The sequence below is a fragment of the Oncorhynchus kisutch genome, linkage group LG7, assembly GCF_002021735.2.
Source record: "Oncorhynchus kisutch isolate 150728-3 linkage group LG7, Okis_V2, whole genome shotgun sequence".
In the NCBI taxonomy this organism is placed as follows: Eukaryota; Metazoa; Chordata; class Actinopteri; order Salmoniformes; family Salmonidae; genus Oncorhynchus; species Oncorhynchus kisutch.
Genome location: NC_034180.2, coordinates 1493869 through 1512095, shown reverse-complemented (window position 1 = coordinate 1512095; position 18227 = coordinate 1493869). Strand labels below are relative to the sequence as shown.

Sequence of the window (18227 nt, the reverse complement as noted above, 5' to 3'; positions counted from 1 at the left end):
CAAAAATCACAAATAATATTTTGTTATTAATTTCAAACAACGGCATTAGCATGAAGAACTTACCAGTCCAAAACGATGTCCTCTCCGTTAAAAAAATATTTAGCTATGTTAGCTAAATGAATCATCCTCCAACAATCTGTCTCACTTTCCCGATCAATTTCTTCTAAAATTGTGTGTACATCTGTATATCTAGACTTAGATTTAGCTTTCCCTGACTTAGTCGCCATACTGATTGATATATAAACAGCTGAAGATGCACTTTACCAAAGAAGTGCTGTGCGTAACTCTTTACGCCGGAGTTTACTACATGGGTTGGTCTTCCAACACAAACATTACATATTGCCGTTTACCTCGGCTCATTGGCTATCTACCCAGCTAGATTTCAAGACAATCAGTGGTCATTGGGTTAAAATACAGTCACTCAACGAAACAGAGGTCATATCATTGGTGCACAATGATGTCATTACTTGTTGTCTTCAAATCGGTTTCTTTCAGTCAATATGTCCCGCGAAATGACCCATCACGTTTGGTTGTGTTACAAACAAACCAGTTGATTGCAATGAAACTAAACATGACTGGAAAAGTCACGGTTAGTGTGCTTATTTACATCGACTGTGTCGTCGAAAATTGAATGAGACGGAATTCATGACACAAGCGGTTCACAAAATGTTTCGTGTTCGGCTATAAAAATGTATTTTATCAAACAAAAGACCATTGTGTGTCAATGAGCATTGGGATTGCAAACAGAGGAAGATCGTCAAAGGTAAACAATTTATTTGATTGCAAATTGTGATTTTGTTACGCCTGTGCTGGTTGAAATCCTTTTTCTTTTTATGGGGCTCTATCCTCAGATAATCGCATCATATTCTTTCGCAGTAAATCCTTTTTTTACATCTGACAATGCTGTTGGATTAGCAAGATTCTAGGCTTTCGAAACATGTGAGACACTTGTATTTTCATGAATGTTTAATATGACTATTTATGTAGCGATCACCGTATGTTGTCAAATTTAATCCCGCTAACGGGTTCGGTGCGCAGAGAGGTTAACAGTTTTGGAAACTTCAGAGTTTTCTATCCAAATCGACTAATTTTATGCATATACTATCTTCTGGGCCTGAGTAGAAGGCAGTTTAATTTGGGCATGCTTTTCATCCAAAATTCCAAATGCTGCCCCCTACCCTAGAGAAGTGAAGGAGCCTTTTGTACCTAGACTTGGTGTTCTCTCTGCAAGCGGTAACGGATCAGTCTATGACTTGGTTGACTGGAGCCTTTGAATTTTTTGGGGGCCTTCCTCTGACACCACCTAGTATATAGAGTTGAAGTCGGAAGTTTACATACACTTAGGTTGGAGTCATTAAAACTAATTTTTCAACCACTCCACAAATTTCTTGTTAACAAACTATAGTTTGTTTCGGCAAGTCAGTTAGGACATCTACTTTGTGCATGACACAAGTAATGTTTCCAACAATTGTTTACAGACAGATTAATTCACTGCATCACAATTCCAGTGGGTCAGAAGTTTACATTACAGTAAGTTGACTGTGTTATTAAACAGCTCGGAAAATTCCAGAAATTATGTCATGGCTTTAGAAGATAGGCTAAATGACATAATTTGAGACAATTGGATGTTTACCTGTGGGTGTATTTCATGGCCTAACTTCAAACTCAGTGCCATCTTTGCTTGACATCATGGGAAAATGGAAAGAAAATTCACCTAACTTATTGTGGGAAGCTTGTGGAAGGCTACCCGACACATTAGACCCAAGTTAAACAATTTAAAGGCAACGCTACCAAATACTAATTGAGTGTATGTAAACTTCTGACCCACTGGGAATGTGATGAAAGAAATAAAAGCTGAAATAAATCATTCTCTCTCAACTATTATTCTGACTTTTCACATTAAAATAAAGTGGTGATCCTAACTGACCTAAAACAGGGAATTTTTACTGGGATTAAATGTCAGGAATTGTGTAACTGAGTTTAAATATATTTGGCTATGGTGTATGTAAATTTCCGACTTCAACTGTTGGTCCTGAATAGCAGGAAGCTTGGCCACAATGATCTACTGGACCATACGCACTACCCTCTGTAGCGCCTTATGGACGGATGCTGAGCAGTTGCCATACCAGGCAGTGATGCAACTGGTCAGGATGCACTTGATGGTGCAGCTGTTGAACTTTTTGAGGATCTGGTGACCCATACCAAATATTTTCAGTCTCCTGAGGGGGAAAAGGTGATGTACCCTCTTCTCGACTGTGTTGGTGTGTTTGGACTAGGGGTGCAAAGTGTCGGAAACTTGCTGGAAAATGTTCCATTGGAAGTTAAGCCCTGAAATTTTGCTTAAATGCTATGCTATTGAGGCCACTACATGCTTTCGGGTAAGTTTTGATTACGATACTGGGTGGGGTGAATATATTTTCTATTACATGTATTTTTTTAAAACTAGTAAATAGCCTACAGCAGTGTTTTAGATCATTTCATACTTGTTAACCATTTCTTCTAGTTAGTTTTTGCTACCATGTGGGTTTTAGCGTGCTTGAGCCTGCTAACTGAGGAGTGTTAATTCACCTGTCCATACATGTTACATTTTAAAACATTTATCTTACAAAAGAGTTGTTTCATCTAACTGCTTAACTATTTATCTGTATGTGGAATTGCATTTTTTTTACTCATTTTTTAATAATCTTTACAGGAAAATGCCACGGGCACTATCTGATGTGTGGAGACATTTCACTGCAGCTAATGTAAACGGTGTACATTTGCAAATACTGTGCCAAATCATATGTGAAGAATGCAACAAAGACGCAGAATCATCTGGCCAAGTGTATAAAGTTTCTTCACCGCTCACGAAATGCAACCTCTGACAAAAGTCCATCTACTTCTATTCGAGGTGAAAATGGTGAATCAGACACCTTATCGATGGCAACAGCTCATGGTCCTCCTGGAATCAGACATGTTTTTGACTCAATGGAGGAACGTAGTCAGAGAAATGCTGATGAATGTCTTGCTCGAGCTGTGTAAATCAACTGGTTTACCTCTGATGCTCACAGGCAATGTGTATTGGAAGAGATTTCTGAATGTTCTTCGCCCAGCATACACCCCTCCAACCAGACATGCTTTATCTACTAATTTGCTGGATGCAGAGTTCAGATGAAGGTGAAGCAAATCATAGAGAAAGCAGACCATATTGCAATCATCTCTGATGGGTGGTCGAATGTTCGTGGGCAAGGAATAATTAACTACGTCATGTCCACCCCTCAACCAGTATTCTACAAGAGCACAGACACAGGGGACAACAGACACACCGGTCTCTACATTGCAGATTAGCTGAAGGCAGTCATCAATGACCTTGGACCACAGAAGGTATTTGCACTGGTGACAGACAGTGCTGAAAACATGAAGGTGGCTTGGTCTAAAGTGGAAGAGTCCTACCCTCACATCACACCCATTGGCTGTGCTGCTCATGCATTGAATCTGCTCCTCAAGGACATCATGGCACTGAAAACAATGGGCACACTCTACAAGAGAGCCAAGGAAATGGTTAGGTATGTGAAGGGTCATCAAGTTATAGCAGCAATCTACCTCACCAAGCAAAGTGAGAAGAATAAGAGCACCACATTGAAGCTGCCCAGCAACACTCGTTGGGGTGGTGTTGTCATCATGTTTGACAGTCTCCTGGAGGAGAAGGAGTCTCTCCAAGAAATGGCCGTATCAGTCTGTTGATATGGACAGCCCCATCAGGATCCTCCTGTATGATGTATTTTGGGAGAAAGTGGTAAGCAGCCTGAAACTCCTGAAACCTATAGCAGCTGCCATTGCACGGATTGAGAGAGACAATGCCATCCTGTCTGATGTTCAGACTGCTTGCAGATATAAGAGAATACATCTGTATTGCCCTGCCCACTTCACTGTTGCTCCAAGCAGAGGTAACTGCAGTTCTGAAATGCATCAAAAAGCGTGAAGACTTCTGCCTGAAGCCTATACACGCTGCAGCGTACATGTTGGACCTCAAGTATGCTGGCAAGAGCATCCTGTCTGGTACAGAGATCAACAAGGCCTATGGTGTCATTTCTACCATGTCTCTCCACCTTGGCCTGGATGAGGACAAGGTTCTTGGCAATCTGGCGAAGTACAGTTTCAAGCAAGGGCTTTGGGATGGAGACGAAATATGGCAGTCATGCCAACATATCTCATCAACCACCTGGTGGAAGGGACTTTATGGATCTGTGGCTCTTTCCCCTGTTGCCTCCATTCTCCAAATCCCACCAACATCAGCCGCCTCAGAGCGCAACTGGTCCTTATTTGGGAACACACACACCAAAGCACGCAACAGGCTGACCAATACAAGGGTTGAAATTGGTGGCCATCCGGGCAAATTTGAGACTTTTTGAGCCTGACGAGCCATCATCAACAAGGTTGGAAAGTGACATTGAAGACGAGGCCTCAGTCTGATGTTCAAGAGCTGGACATTGAGGTCGTTCCAGGGAGAAAGACATGTAAGCCTGAGAGAAAGACAAGCAAAGCTTTAGTCTAGAAACTATCATTTTACAGATGTATGTTAAATATTTTTGAGATGCGATGGATCTTTGGGATCATTCAATATTCCCTTTTTGTTCAGTGAAATCATCCCATGTGAAGAGTCAACTCATTTACTTAAAGTTCAATTTGTAACAAATGTTTTTCTTCTATTGGAAGGATTTAATAATTTGTAATTATGTCTACTTATAAGGTAAAAAGTTTGTTTCTGTCTTTACCATATGGTAAATATATCCAATGCAAAAAACAGCTACATTTAAATGGTATTAATATTAATTTGCATATATTTCCGTAAATTCATATGGAAAGTTTCCAACTTTCGAATATTCCCCAAAATGTGCAACCCTAGTTTGAACCATGATAGTTTTTGTGATGTGGACACCAAGGAACTTGAAACTCATGAACCCGCTACCGCCCCGTCAATGTGAATGGGTACGTGTTCGGTCCTCCTTTTCCTGTAGTCCACGATCATCTCCTTTGTCTTGCAAAGGGGGGAGAGGTTGTTGAGGGAGAGGTTGTTGTCCTGGCACCACACTGCCAGGTCTCTGACCTCCTCCCTAAAGATACAGGAATCCTCCTCCTTAGTTGCCGGAGAGGAAGGAAACCGCTCAGGGATTTCACAATGAGGCTGATGGGGACTTTTTTAAAACAGAGTTTAATGGTTGTGATAGGAGAAAGTTACTCCACAATGCTAACCTAATTGAGAGTGAAAAGGAAGCCTGTACAGAATAAAAATATTCCAAAACATTCTTTCTGTTTTCAACAAGGCACTCACTAAATTAATACTGCAATAACTTTTTGTCCTGAATAAAGTGTTATGTTTGGGGAAAATACAACATTGAGTACCACACTCCATATTTCAAGCATAGTGTTGGTTGCATCATGTTATGGGTATTCGTGTCATTTTTAATGACAGGAGTTTTTCAGGATAAAAAATAACAACGTAATGGGGCTAAGCACCGGCAAAATCCTAGAGGAAAACCTGGTTGTCTACTTTCTACTAGACACTGGTGAATTAATCTCCCATTCAGCTGGACAACAACCTAAAACACAAGTCTACACTGGAATTGCTTACCAAGAAGACAGTGAATGTTCCTGAGAGGCCGAGTTAGTTTTGACTTAAATCTACTTTAAAATCTATGGCAAGACCTAAAAATGGTTGTCTAGCAATGATCAACAACCAATTTGACACAGCTTGAAGAGTTAAAAAAATAAAAAATAATAATGGGTCAAATGTTGTACAATCCAAGTGTGGAAAGCTCTTACACCTACCCAGAAAGACTCAAAGCTGTAATCACTGCCAAAGGTGCTTATACAAAATATTTGCTCAGGGGTGTGAATAAAATATATATTTTACACTTTTGTCATTATGTGGTATTGTGTGTAGATGAGTGGATTTTTTACAAATTAATTTTGAATTCAGGCTGTAACACTACAAAATGTGGAATAAGTCTAGGGGTAAGAATACTTTCTGAAGGCGCTAATTGAGAAGACTAGGCCACCAGGCTTATTGGCACTTTGTGTGTGTGCGTGTACACACGAGTGTGTTTATTTTCCTCCACTCTCACTTCCCTACAATTCCTCCCAGATGTAAACAACAAAAATGTGTCACAATACTGATGTAAACATGGTCATTTAGAACGCAAAAACCAGCCCATTGTTATGTGGCAGAGCGTAATATAGTGCGTAGTAAGACATTCCAGTGGCTTGGGGGAAATTGCTGCTGTAACACAGTATGCTGTCATTAGACTAGCCTTGTTCTATGGGAACACATACACAGCAGACTCACAGCCTACGGGCCATTGGCTTTCATTATTTTAGATGATTAAAGTTTATGTCCATTGGGTTCACGGAAACCCTCTGTCCTGTGGGCCAAAACAGTCAGAGTAATGTTATGGAGGGAGTGAAGGCCTGGGGCTGGGTCGCTGCTTTATTTGGTGGTGCTGCTGCTATGGCTTATGCCGTTAAGAGAACGAGAGACTGGCTGGCTCTGTTGTGTAGCGGGATGGAGACATTTTAGTAGTGGTTTGGTGGAGTGGGATAGGAGGGAGGGTTGCTGTGGTCATGGAGGGGTGGGCGGGGGTAGTGGGGTTTTCTTGACGGATCACTGGAGAGGAGACACAGACGGAGAACTAAATCCCATTTGGATTGGTTAGTCCGGAGAGAGTCTTGTCTCCAGCAGCAGTGTAAGCAAACTGTTATGCTGTCTGTCTTGACTACTGTAAACCACATAGACAGCCGCACAGTTCTCTACTCCCGTCTTCTCATTGTCCATCAAGGTGTCTTTGCTCTGTTAGTCACCGTCTGCTCCATGAGGTTCTTCGCATACCAGGAAATAGGGTCCTAGTTGTGTCTTGAATCTACAGTGAACCGTTGCGCTCCACCACTGTCAGATACATTATGCTTGGAAAAGTTATCGGTCCATGTAAAACAGTGCTGACCTCATGCAGTTCAGTTGTGCCCATAGTTTCTCACATCTGCAGTGTTCTGAACGGTTGCACTCCTGAATGCTGCACCACTGGTGTTAACAGAGTAGCATGTCAATAGCCCACTGCTCATAGTTCCAGAGAACTGCTTCAGGAGTAGGAAGTGGGGTGGTTGCTGTTCTTTCCAAGAACACAGTGGTGTTTATCCCATTAAGGAACTGAAACCCCCTGCAGGTTCTCAGCTGTGGTGTGCAGAGTTTAACAGGAGAGACGCATCATGACACAATTCTCAGGAACGCATACACACACACTGACAGATGTGCGCATTCAAAAATTAAAAAGGGCCAAAAAAACATCTAGAGAACTATTTGAGAAATTGCTGACATTGTTTTGGGGCTGCTTGCGTTAGGCCTGACTTGGGAAATGGTTCATATTTCTCCTCTGTTGCCTCGCGGCTCTAATCACAGACACTATGCACGCGTTCACAGACAATCGAAAGTGAAGCACGGTATCGGTGTGGTAATCTGGGCCAGTGAGCAGGGTTCCTAGGGACTGGAGGAGAGGGGGAGGTGTCTCTCTCCTTGCTGTCTGAACACCGTGCCTCAACAGGCCCAACACCTTTTAACACTTAGAGGAGAAACACACAGGAACGTCATGTGACTGGAGTCACTATAGAAAGGGCAGGATTATGATCCTCAAAGGGCTGTACCTGCACTTGTAGGAGGAGACAGGTGTGGTATAACTTGATTTAAAATAAACTGCTTCTCACTCACTTGTTGAAGCGTTCACATTTGCAAGTAGTGTGTGAGAGCTTTTAGCCCCCATAAGGAGTGTTTGATTATAGAAGGTCAAGTATTGCAGTCGTGTTGGTCGCTATATTTTTTTTTAACCAAATCATTTGTAAATACTAATTTTACACTGAGTGTAGTAGGTGCCAGGCAGAACATGTGCCAAGAACTGCAACGCTGCTGAGTTTTTCCACGCTCAATAGTTTGTCAAGAATGGTCCACCACACAAAGGACCTCCAGCCATCTTGACACAACTGTGGGAAACACTGGAGTCAACATGGGCCAGCATCTCTGTGGAACGCTTTCGACACCTTGTAGTCTAAGCTGCGATGAATTGAGGCTGTTCTGAGGGAAAAAAGGGGTGCAACTCAATATTAGGAAGGTGTTAATGTTTTGTACACCGTGTACTCCAATGGTTTGGTGAGGAAACACTAACGTGATGTCCCTTGCGACATCAAGCACATCCACAAACCACATGCCTGTGACTGTCCGTTGAGTACGTTCCATTTCCTTTATCTTTAAATATAGTCAGTGCGACTTCAGGCACATTTCCTTTCCCTCCTCAGTCATAGAGCAGAGGAATTGGATTATGGTTGAATCAACGCAGCCCAGGGCAGTAAATGTGATTTAGTCTGGGTTAGCTCTGCTCTCTGATTGGATTAGAGACGGTCTGTGTCGTCTGCTGGTCACTGTCTTCAGACACTCAGGATGGGACCCAGGAGAGAGAGGGAGAGTGTGTGTGTATACCGGCCAGGGATTCCCCGTTAGATGCATACACACTTATGTAGACATGTAAACACATGCATTCACTATGGCTGCCACAGTAATCGTATGAATGTGTAACTGACAATTATGGGCATTAAACGTGTGTGTATATTTTTTGTCATCGTCTCAATATATTCATTTTAGGAAGAGGGGGATTTGAACTTGAACCATTTTCCATTTTTCCGTGAAGAGGGTAAGGTTTGTAATTATTTTACGAGCAGAACCACATGGTCGGGAGTGAAATCTTTAAGAAAGTATGTCATAGCTCAATTTTGAAGATTCATTAGAAGCTCACATTTTTTACAAATAAAAAATGACCATGACTGTCATTTGCATGAGAATTAATCGTTACCCAAAATCACGTAATCGTCACAGCCCTAGCATTCACACTCAAGCACGCTGACCCACATGACACAGGCATGCGCACACACACACACACACCCTCAGTGGGCAGTGAGAAGGTCTAGTCATGTGTCTGTCTGGCTGGCTTCTCCACCACCCACAGCCTGCTGCTGTAGTGTGGAAGCTCTACTGATTAGTGCTGTCTCTCTCTGGTTCCACCAGCTTCTAATCACAACTGTGGTTGTGTCTGTCAGAAGTTAACCTGTCCTTCATGGGTAGTGGTGAAGCCCTGACTTATTAGGCATATGATCATCTTTTGACCATCTGTTAGTAGGATCATGAACTTTGCATGACGACGTATGACAACAGGTTGGATCGGACTCAACAGGTTGTCAGCAGGCCTTTTGGGCCAGACATAAGGAGAACTAAGGTCCTGCCTCCATTTGGCCACAGCCTGGCGAGGGGTGGACAGTGAGGGTGTTTTCTGTCCTGCCTCGCCGCTGTACCACTGGCCTAGCTAGTGTAGGCCCCTCTCCTCTCGGTGGAAACAGCCTGTCGTAGCTGAGCAGGGAATAGGAGGTGGAGGGGAGGTGGCCTCTGTTATTTTCAGTCCATTGTGTCTACTTCCTGTGGGCCAGTGGTTATTGGAGCAGGGTGTTAGGCTTGACGGAGGTGGGGAGGAAAGGAACCAGACTTGGTTGACTCTACGCTGGCTGGCTGGCAAGCAGCTTGGATGACTAGCTACCACGCTCCTGTCTTCGCTTCCCTATACCCGTCTCCTCTCCGAATCGGCACCACCAGGTAAAACTTTGCCCCCTGATTTCGTTGGCATACTAGTGGTAGCCATGTTTTCCTCTGGTTGATATGCAGTTTTTTAAAACTTGTTGATGGGGAAATGATGTTCGAACCACACGTCTGGCGGGTAACACCTACCCTCACTCGGCGCCTATGGTGCCTCTTTCTTTCAAGTCAGACGTTGTAGATCATCTGTCCGCAGCTTGTTTGTTTATCTGTTGCATGTTGACAGGGTTTGACGCCACCGCTAAAAACACAGTAACACGGGGGACAGGAAGTGGGCAGTGGAAGTGTGCCATCCGCCCTCACTCTTATGTAAGGTGAAGCCTCCTCCAGGGCGGACGTTGTAGGCGACGTGTATTATTTGAAGACGAGTAGAGGAAGCTGGACAGTACCTGTGGTAATAACACTCTCAATAAGAGCCTTTCTGTCTGGTAGCATTGGGATAAACAGTAGACCTTTCTCAGGGGAGCTAAATCTCATTTAGGTTTACTTGCATGTACATGTCAATGGGGGTATTGAGTTTGTAACCTGCACTATAGAGTATATTATCTAACCTGTGTAATCGGTGTGTGAATCCTTTCCGTCCGTATTGCATTGAGACAACCAAATGCCACATTTGTGGAGGTGTGGGGGCCCAAGGGGCCATTGATTGGATGGATGGATGCATGAACAGACAGGACATCCCCAGTTCCCCCTCACACTCAGGACAGGGCCCCTCTCCTAAAGGATTCCCTCCTCCCATAGTACCAAGCCCAAAAGAGGGGGGTGGGTCTATAGTTAGCCCTGACCAATGGACCCCCTGCCGCGTGACAATGGAGGCAAAACAGGAAGTCTTTTTGCCCTGTGTGTGTGTGTGTGTGTGTCGGGAACAGATGACCAGGAAGATTTAAAAAAAGATGAGAAAAATGCCAACAAAGTGGAAACTTCCAGCAGCAAGGGATGGTTTTTCCTTGTGTGTTTGTCTCTCTCCTCTCTCGCTCTCGTGTTTTTCTCTTCTAAAAGACCCTGTTTCCTGGTAAACATTGAGAGAGGGGGGAGGGGGGGGGTGGTTTATTTGGTTTGGCGTTCGAGCAATGGATTGGTACCTACTGTTCAGTCGGTGGTTGTGTTTGTGTGTTCAGTCGCTGTGTGAGAGCTGTTACTTAACCACGCTCTCTCAGCCATGAACGATGGGAAATCAACCAACACGTTAATGTTTAAGCCCACTCACTCATAGTTAATGCTTTACCCGCCTTAGGCCTCTGCAGCCTAACCTGGGCTGACTGGAGCTGTACATACTGGGGGATGTGGTGGGGAGGGAGGATTACTCCACTCTGGCAACCATCAACCCTGTCTGTCGCTGGGGGTTTCGGGTTGCAGGTGGTGGAGAAAACGGAACCAGTTGAAGAGGGAGATGAAAACGGTCCTCGGTTTCTAAAACCAGGCCATTCCCACGGGAACACTGTTACTGTTCAGTGCTATTGATCTCCCACCCTCCCTTGTTCTCTCGCCCCCCCCCCCCCCCCTCCCTCTCATTCTCTCTCTCCCCCTCTTTCTTTCTCTGCCTTTCCTAATGAATGATTGTGGCCTGGCCCCTGACTGAGAGCTCCCCTTGTCTCCGCCTTAAGAGTCAGTAACAGTCAGTCACACAGCAGCAGTAGTACGGCGTTGGGTGACAGTATGACAGAGGGACAGCAGCAGAGATGGGACATTGGGAAAGTAGGATCTGGTGGACAGGGGAACTGCCTCTAACTACCTCCGTTATCTCAACTGGGAAGAAGCAGAAGGTGTTGTTCCAGTACTGCACACTTGTGGTCCCAAGACTACAGGAAAGCCTTTGAAGAAGTGTGTGTACTGTTTGGCTGGATAGCAGGGCTATCCAACATGGATTTGTGTTCTTTGGACTGTCAGTGTAGAGGGCGGTTGGGGGATTTGAGGTCTGACGGTGACGGCGTCTCGCTGGGTGTGAATTTCACAGCTGCACATCAAAGAGCGGGACTGTGGGACGGCGGAGAGGGAGGGAGGGAGGGAGGGAGGGAGGGAGGGAGGCTTGTTTTGTTCATCATGGTAGATCAATACAGTGATCACATCCAGCCAGCCAGTGCAGCTCAGGGTCTGATGCATACAGCTACAGCACCATACTGGAAGGCTATGTAGATGGGATGCTCTCTATGCATCCTCACTTAGGATATATCCTCTCAACAGGACATGGAATTTTAAGGTGAGGATGCTTCTCTTGCCATTGTTTGTGTGTGTAGGGCTTTTTGGCAGAATACTGTACCTTGGCTGTTGGGTCACTTCATTGTTAGCAAACAAGCTGAGAGAAGTGGAGCTCCTGTTTTCAGTTTTTATTATTTTTATTCTGCTCTCGCAACGTTGCAGAAATCCTCATTAGTCAGTCTTAGTCTCAGCAAAGCAAACGTTTTATGAACTCTGCGTCGGGGGGTTTGGGTCGCCATATTCTCCAGTCTGTCTCCTCCGTTGTTATTGCGGCCTCATGTGTATGAAGACTTATGCTGATTCCATGCCTTTTTCTGTTGCTGTTAGCAGTGCTCTGCATAAACTGTAGGCTATTTTTACAGCTGGCCTTTCCCTTACAGAGAGGAGGAGGAGAGAGAAGATCGTCAATGTTACACGGCAGATGTAGGTACCTGCCAGTGTATTTCCAGGGGGAGGAAATTGTTTAAGGTCACAGTATATGATGATGACATTAGGTGGACTGGCCACTGTTTTTGATTTTGGCCCTTATTCAGAAGAGCCCATCCAGAGTCAAATCTTGTCTCCTGGCTATTTGTACATCTCTGTTGTGTTACTGACTAGTGTAGGAAGAAATGGAGCACAGAGAGAGGAGTTGGATGTGATCTTAGTTCTGTAGTCCTATTCCACAGCAGGATGAGCTCTCTCTCTCTCTCCCTCACCACAGAGAGAAAATAAACGTATTTCTGGTTGTTTATCAAAGTTAACTGGCTAACTCATTGATCTTGCTTGGTAGTATACCCCTCGGGTGTTAGCCTACACCTGGCATGGTTGTTGTTGTTTACAAGGTTGCTGTAATAGGTCACGGGTGCTCCTCAGCCCATTCCTCCTCCTACGTATCTTTCCTTACCAGTTTGACTTTTTCTCTCCTTTTTCCCTCTTTTTTTCCCTCTCTATTTTGCTTAAACACACACAGGAATTGAGGGGGATTCTCCATGATTCATATTAGCCAAGGGCTGTGTAATGGAAGTGTGTGGCCTCCTCAGCCCTGTCTCCATCAAGCCTGCTGCTGGCTCACATATCAGCTCAGGTGCTGGGGATAGGAATTAGGGGACTGACTCTCTGTAGAGTGGTTGTGTTAGGGCTATGGGGCAATCAATACATGGTCCTATGGTGGTTTTCCTGGAGACAGCGTTACTTAATGACCTCAGACTGGATGTGGTAGTCCGTCCGTCCGTCCCCCCCCATTTGTGGTTTTCAAATACGGTTTTCTTTTCTCCTGCTTGTGATGCCGAAGAGTAGTTTTTTTTATTGGAAGCTAAATTAGTTTGAACTGAAGTTTTGTAACTGACCTAATGTCAAGTTAATCACGAGGAGTAGTCCGAATATATTTATTTTTCCTGTTTCATGGTAATGCCTCAAATTAGCCAGTTAAACAGAGCAATTTATGCAGTGATGGAAAGAAAGTGAGAAGGTATAAAAAGCAAGCACCTTAGTCAGTATGCACAGAGCTGCAGTCTAGACTGTCATGCGTGACCTCTCCCTGGGTGCTCGGCAACGTCACTCGCTGTGTGCCTTTACATTTAAAAAAAAATATTTAAGGGCCACTCGTATTCTATTTGGACAAAAATCCCCTTCCCCCACCGTATGTGTTCTAAATGAGCACGTAGACTTTGTGCCCATTAGAATATCCTGTTAACGGCAGGAAAAGCCTTGGTATCAACCACTCTCTTACCCAGCCCCCTGTTTCAATCAATTATCAACAAAGTGTCTGTTTGGTTTTAAATATGAACACTTTGTTCAGTTCATGCTAGTCCATTTCATACCAGTCAGTCGACACTAGTGGACTTGAGAGGACCACAGTCCGCCCCAGTAACTCCCCTCAGTAATAGTTTTGGTGACGTAACGTTACTAGAGTGCCTCTGACAATTGGCAATGAAATGACCCGCTGTAAACAAGCAAAACAGAGCAGTGAATTTAACAGGTGTTTTTAATAATTAACATTCAGGATAATGTGTCTCCAAGTCTTAACTGTGTTGTAATGTCAACAAATTGCACATCCTGCTTTCACTGGACATCTTCATTGGTTTAGAAAACAATCAGAAATAAACAGCACAATGAGGAAGTGTCAATTTTCAGTTGGCAACGGAGCTGATAAAGAGGTAACGAGGTGACGCTCTAGCAGGGGCCGTGTGTGTGTGTGTGTGTGAGCGAGTGACATGAACAGTGAGGAGGGAGAGACGAGCAACCAACCAATCAGACGTGTTCTATAGTAGACTAATAGTATAGCGTGAGTCCTACAGTTACAAACCACTCCATTTAGGATATATACGTAGCAGCCTACTGTTATACTTGGTCATTGTAGCCTAACCTTCTCTCCTTTTAATTTATCATTCCAATATCTCCTAATTTTATCTCCTCATTTTATCTCCTAAATTTTGCCCCACATGGAGGCTCTGACTGTACCCTATTGCCACTTTGACTTATAATTGGCCAACAAGAAGCTATGCTCACCACTCTCATGAAAAGCAAAGAGCTGCAGCATAAATAAGTCTCACGGTCTCTCTCTTTGTCATGGGAAACATATGTTTACGTTGCCAAAGTAAGTGAAATAGGTAAGAAATTAACAATAAACATTACTCAAGTTTCAAATGTCATATTATGGGTATATACAGTGTTGTAACAATGTGCAAATACGCTGAACAAAAATATAAACAACATGTAAAGTGTTGGTCTCATGTTACTTGACTGAAATAAAAGACAAGATAATACATCCACCTGACACCAAGCTCTGGTGGACATTCCTGCAGTCATCATGCCAATTGCACGCTCCCTCAAAACTTGACATCTGTGGCATTGCGTCTTGTGACACAACTGCACATTTTAGTGGCCTTTTATTGTCCCCAGCACAAGGTGCACCTGTGTTATGATCATGCTGTTTAATCAGCTTCTTGATATGCCACACCTGTCATGTGGATGGATAATCTTGGCAAATGAGAAATGCTCCCTAACAGTGATATAAACAAGTATTTTAGAGAAATAAGCTCTTTATGCTTATTCAACATTTCTGAGATCTTTTATTTCAGCTCATGAAACATGGGACCAGCACTTTACGTGTTGGGTTTATATTTTTGTTCAGTGTAAGAGGGGACTGTGCTCTGTTAATGGGGAGTGTTTGGCGACCAGGCCCGGGAGGAAACTGACCACGCAGACCGTGCCGTCTCCAACCTCTTTTATTGACCGTGCAGGAACAGGACCATAAACTGCACAGGAAGGAAGACTTCGCTGGCTCAGGATTCAGGAGATTGGTTGAAGTCTGAAGATGTGACACTGTCTGGAAAAATAATAAAATCCTGCTTCTTTGTCTGCAAGGAATGTGGCTGTCTTACTGAGAAGCAAAAGTCTTTGTCTTTCAGTTTAGGTGTTTTAGTCACTGGTAGTGCTGAGATGTTTTTTTGTGGTTGTGATGAGGCCTGTGAAGGTTAATGAAATGACCATACTCACTAACAAAAATTTGAAGAGGTTTTTTATTTGGGGGGGGGGGGGAGCAGCAACAAAGTTATATCATGTTTAGAGGTCATGTTTCTGTGGAAATGGCCTGAACCGCGTGAATGCCTGGCCGTCCCCTCTTCAGTCAGTTGTTTGCTACGCGATTATACAGTAATTGTGGCAGCCCGAGCAACCAAGCCCAGGATGAAACTAACCGAGCACGGGAAGTAAGACTTAGCTGGCCCAGGATTCAGGAAGTAGGATAAAGTCTCAAGAAGTGACACTGAGCATGTTTACATGCACATTAATATTTCGATATCAAACTGATTATGGCATTAGTCACGTAAACACATTTATCTGCTTGTCTTAATTGGGTTAAGGTCCTAAACAATGTAACACCTAGTTCTGAGCAATCTTTTGAATGATTTGGATATGTAAACAGCTTTTTCGGCGTTCCAGCTGTCTATTTGTTCTGTGTATGTGCCAGCAGCGGTAGCGCAAACCTCATATGAAGTGTGTTCGGAAGAACTGAACGGTTTTTAGTTCAAGATTATTTGTTGGCAATATGTGATCTATAGTATAGGCTTAGAGCTTCATAAGCTGTTTATTGATTTTGAGGGGTTTGAATAGTGTGAGAAGACAACATATTTGGTGTAAGTCATAACAGGGTACAAAATCTATCTCTAGTTGTCACATACAAACGTTATGTCTGAACTGCGAATCCGAATATTCTTTGCAAAAATAACATGGTCACTGTAGTAGAATGTTGATTTTATTTTATTTTTTTAAATATTTTTTTATATATATTTACTATAGTCCCATGAGGTAGCCTGATGTCCACAACAGGATTATTAGGGATATTTTTCTGCTTGCAAAGCATGTAAACATGTCTTACTGAAAAGGGAAGGGGATACCTAGTCAGTTGCACAACTGAATGTGTTCAACCCAAATGTCTAACGCGTCTAACTCAACCCTTCTGAATCGCCCGGGGAGCAGTTGATGTTGGGGCTTAACTGCCTTGCTCAAGAGCAGAGCGGCAGATTCCTACCAGAGATATTTTGGTTACTGGCCGGAAGCAAGGTTTTTGTCTTTCAGTTTGTCTTTTAGTTACTGTTAGTGCTGAGGGTAATTTTGAAAATGTTGTGGTTCTGATAAGTTGTGTGTGTGAAACGATGACCATATCCTCGTTCTCAAAGAGGAGGAAAAGTGCCAATATTAGAGGAAGACTCATGACTGCTGAAGTCCGTTATCCATCAATGTCAGTGAAATAAAACATGATCAACTTTTTTAGTGGAATGGGAACGTGTGTTTGCTTTTCAGAGATGCTCTTGGGTAATCATTTCACGATCTTTCCAAATATATGTGTGTATTGGGTGCATTTTAATTGTTTTAACACACACACTCCACCCCTGCCTGTCTGGCCCACCCCCTCTGATTTAGTGGTGGGTTGGTGGCTAGTGGCTGCTGCTTTCTGCTGTGTGCTGCTGGCAGTTAAGGAGGTCTGGGACCACCTGATTACACTACACAGGAAGTCAGAGGGAGAGGTCACACTGCAGCCCCGCGCAACACACTGCACATCTCCATAAAAACAGGAGGAGAGCAGACAACAACACTCACAATTTAACCTTTAGCTCAAGGAGACTCTTCAAAACCCTGCGCGCAGCACTCGTAAGGTACAGTAAAGGGAACGCTCGGTCTCTTGTGTTTGGACAGTGTGTCAGCCAGGGGAGGTAATATCAAATACCTAGAGATTGTGTGTGTGCGTGCAAGGGGATTAAAGCTGCCAAGAGGGTTGCTGGGAGAGGCCAGGTGAGATGACTGAAACTCACCTGTGGAGTGTGTGTGTGTGTGTTAGTGGAGCAGCATGGGCTGAAACTCTCACTCATCTGTGGTGGAAGGCGTTTGGGGTGGAAGAACGGGGTCACAGAGGGGTCGAGGTGTTTTGCGGTCTCCTTTTTGGCTTGATCTCTCTCAACGTAACAGGAGCTTCTGTTCTGCTCCTGCTGTCTCGTTGACTTTGGGCGACATGTGAGAGGCTGGCGTAAGGAGGACCAGGCAGCCGTACTCTACTTTTACTGAACAAATAGATCCAGATGTTTGTTCTATTCAGTTGTTGGATGGAGTACTATTAAATCCACTCATGCTTGTTGAGGTGTTAGCTCTGTATTTTATTACTGATTGAAAACCAATGGCTTTACAATAGCTGTGAACTGAAACACTTGCCACCTTTTTCAACTATTTTATTTGGGCTTCCTATGTCCGTTTATGACATGAACTGTACCAGTGGTTTAGATGGGTTTTGAATTCCCCTAACGACTGTGCCAGGTTGGACAGAGCCAGATGCTGACAGTGCTATCACAGAGACTATTTTCTCTCTGTTCGGTCTCTCTCCCGCTCACTGACGGGAAAACTGCCATTGCTCCTCAGTCTCAAACTGCCATTGCTCCTCCAGCTCCCAGCCCTCATTTCCTGCCCCTGCGTGGCTCTTTCCCTCTTTCCTTCTCTCTCTTATTCTCTGGCTCTGTGTGTGTGTCTGCAGGGGCGGCTGGCCCGCACCCTGTACCTCTGTCTCTCTTCTCTCTCCCTGGGTTCCTGTCTGGCCAGGGAGGATTGTTAGGACACATACCGACTCCCACTGATTAGAACAGAAACAAGGGAGGCCTTTTCTCACTTCAGAGGAACCTTGAATAAACTCACATTGTGGCAGTTGGTGGTTTGTCAATGGCCTTTCGACACACTGACAGTTACCTTATCACAGTTTTCTACTAGAGAACACTGTTCTATGTATCAGCACCAGTATCATCACTCTGTTTTGTTTCCCCAAACCTCTAGAGGTGCCATACTCATGTCTTTGTGTGCACAATTTGCCTTTTAAAAGCAGATCCAGGACCTGTTATGTTGTTGCTAG

General features: G+C 44.0%; 1 protein-coding gene across 16 annotated transcripts in view; it reads left to right on the top strand.

The window, feature by feature from the left end:
- Window positions 1–18227, top strand: part of LOC116374658 (GRB2-associated-binding protein 1) — a 68317-nt gene that overhangs the window by 17194 nt on the left and 32896 nt on the right. Inside the window, exon 1 of one of the 16 annotated variants that reach the window (XM_031828343.1) lies at window positions 9553–9658. The exons of 12 other annotated variants lie outside the window; for them this stretch is intronic. The gene's annotated coding sequence lies outside the window, so the exon portion shown is untranslated. Of the gene's footprint in view, window positions 1–9552; window positions 9659–11741; window positions 11856–16820; window positions 16993–18227 lie in introns of those variants that run through there. 3 more of the 16 variants (XM_031828345.1, XM_031828339.1, XM_031828340.1) reach the window with 3 other exon arrangements.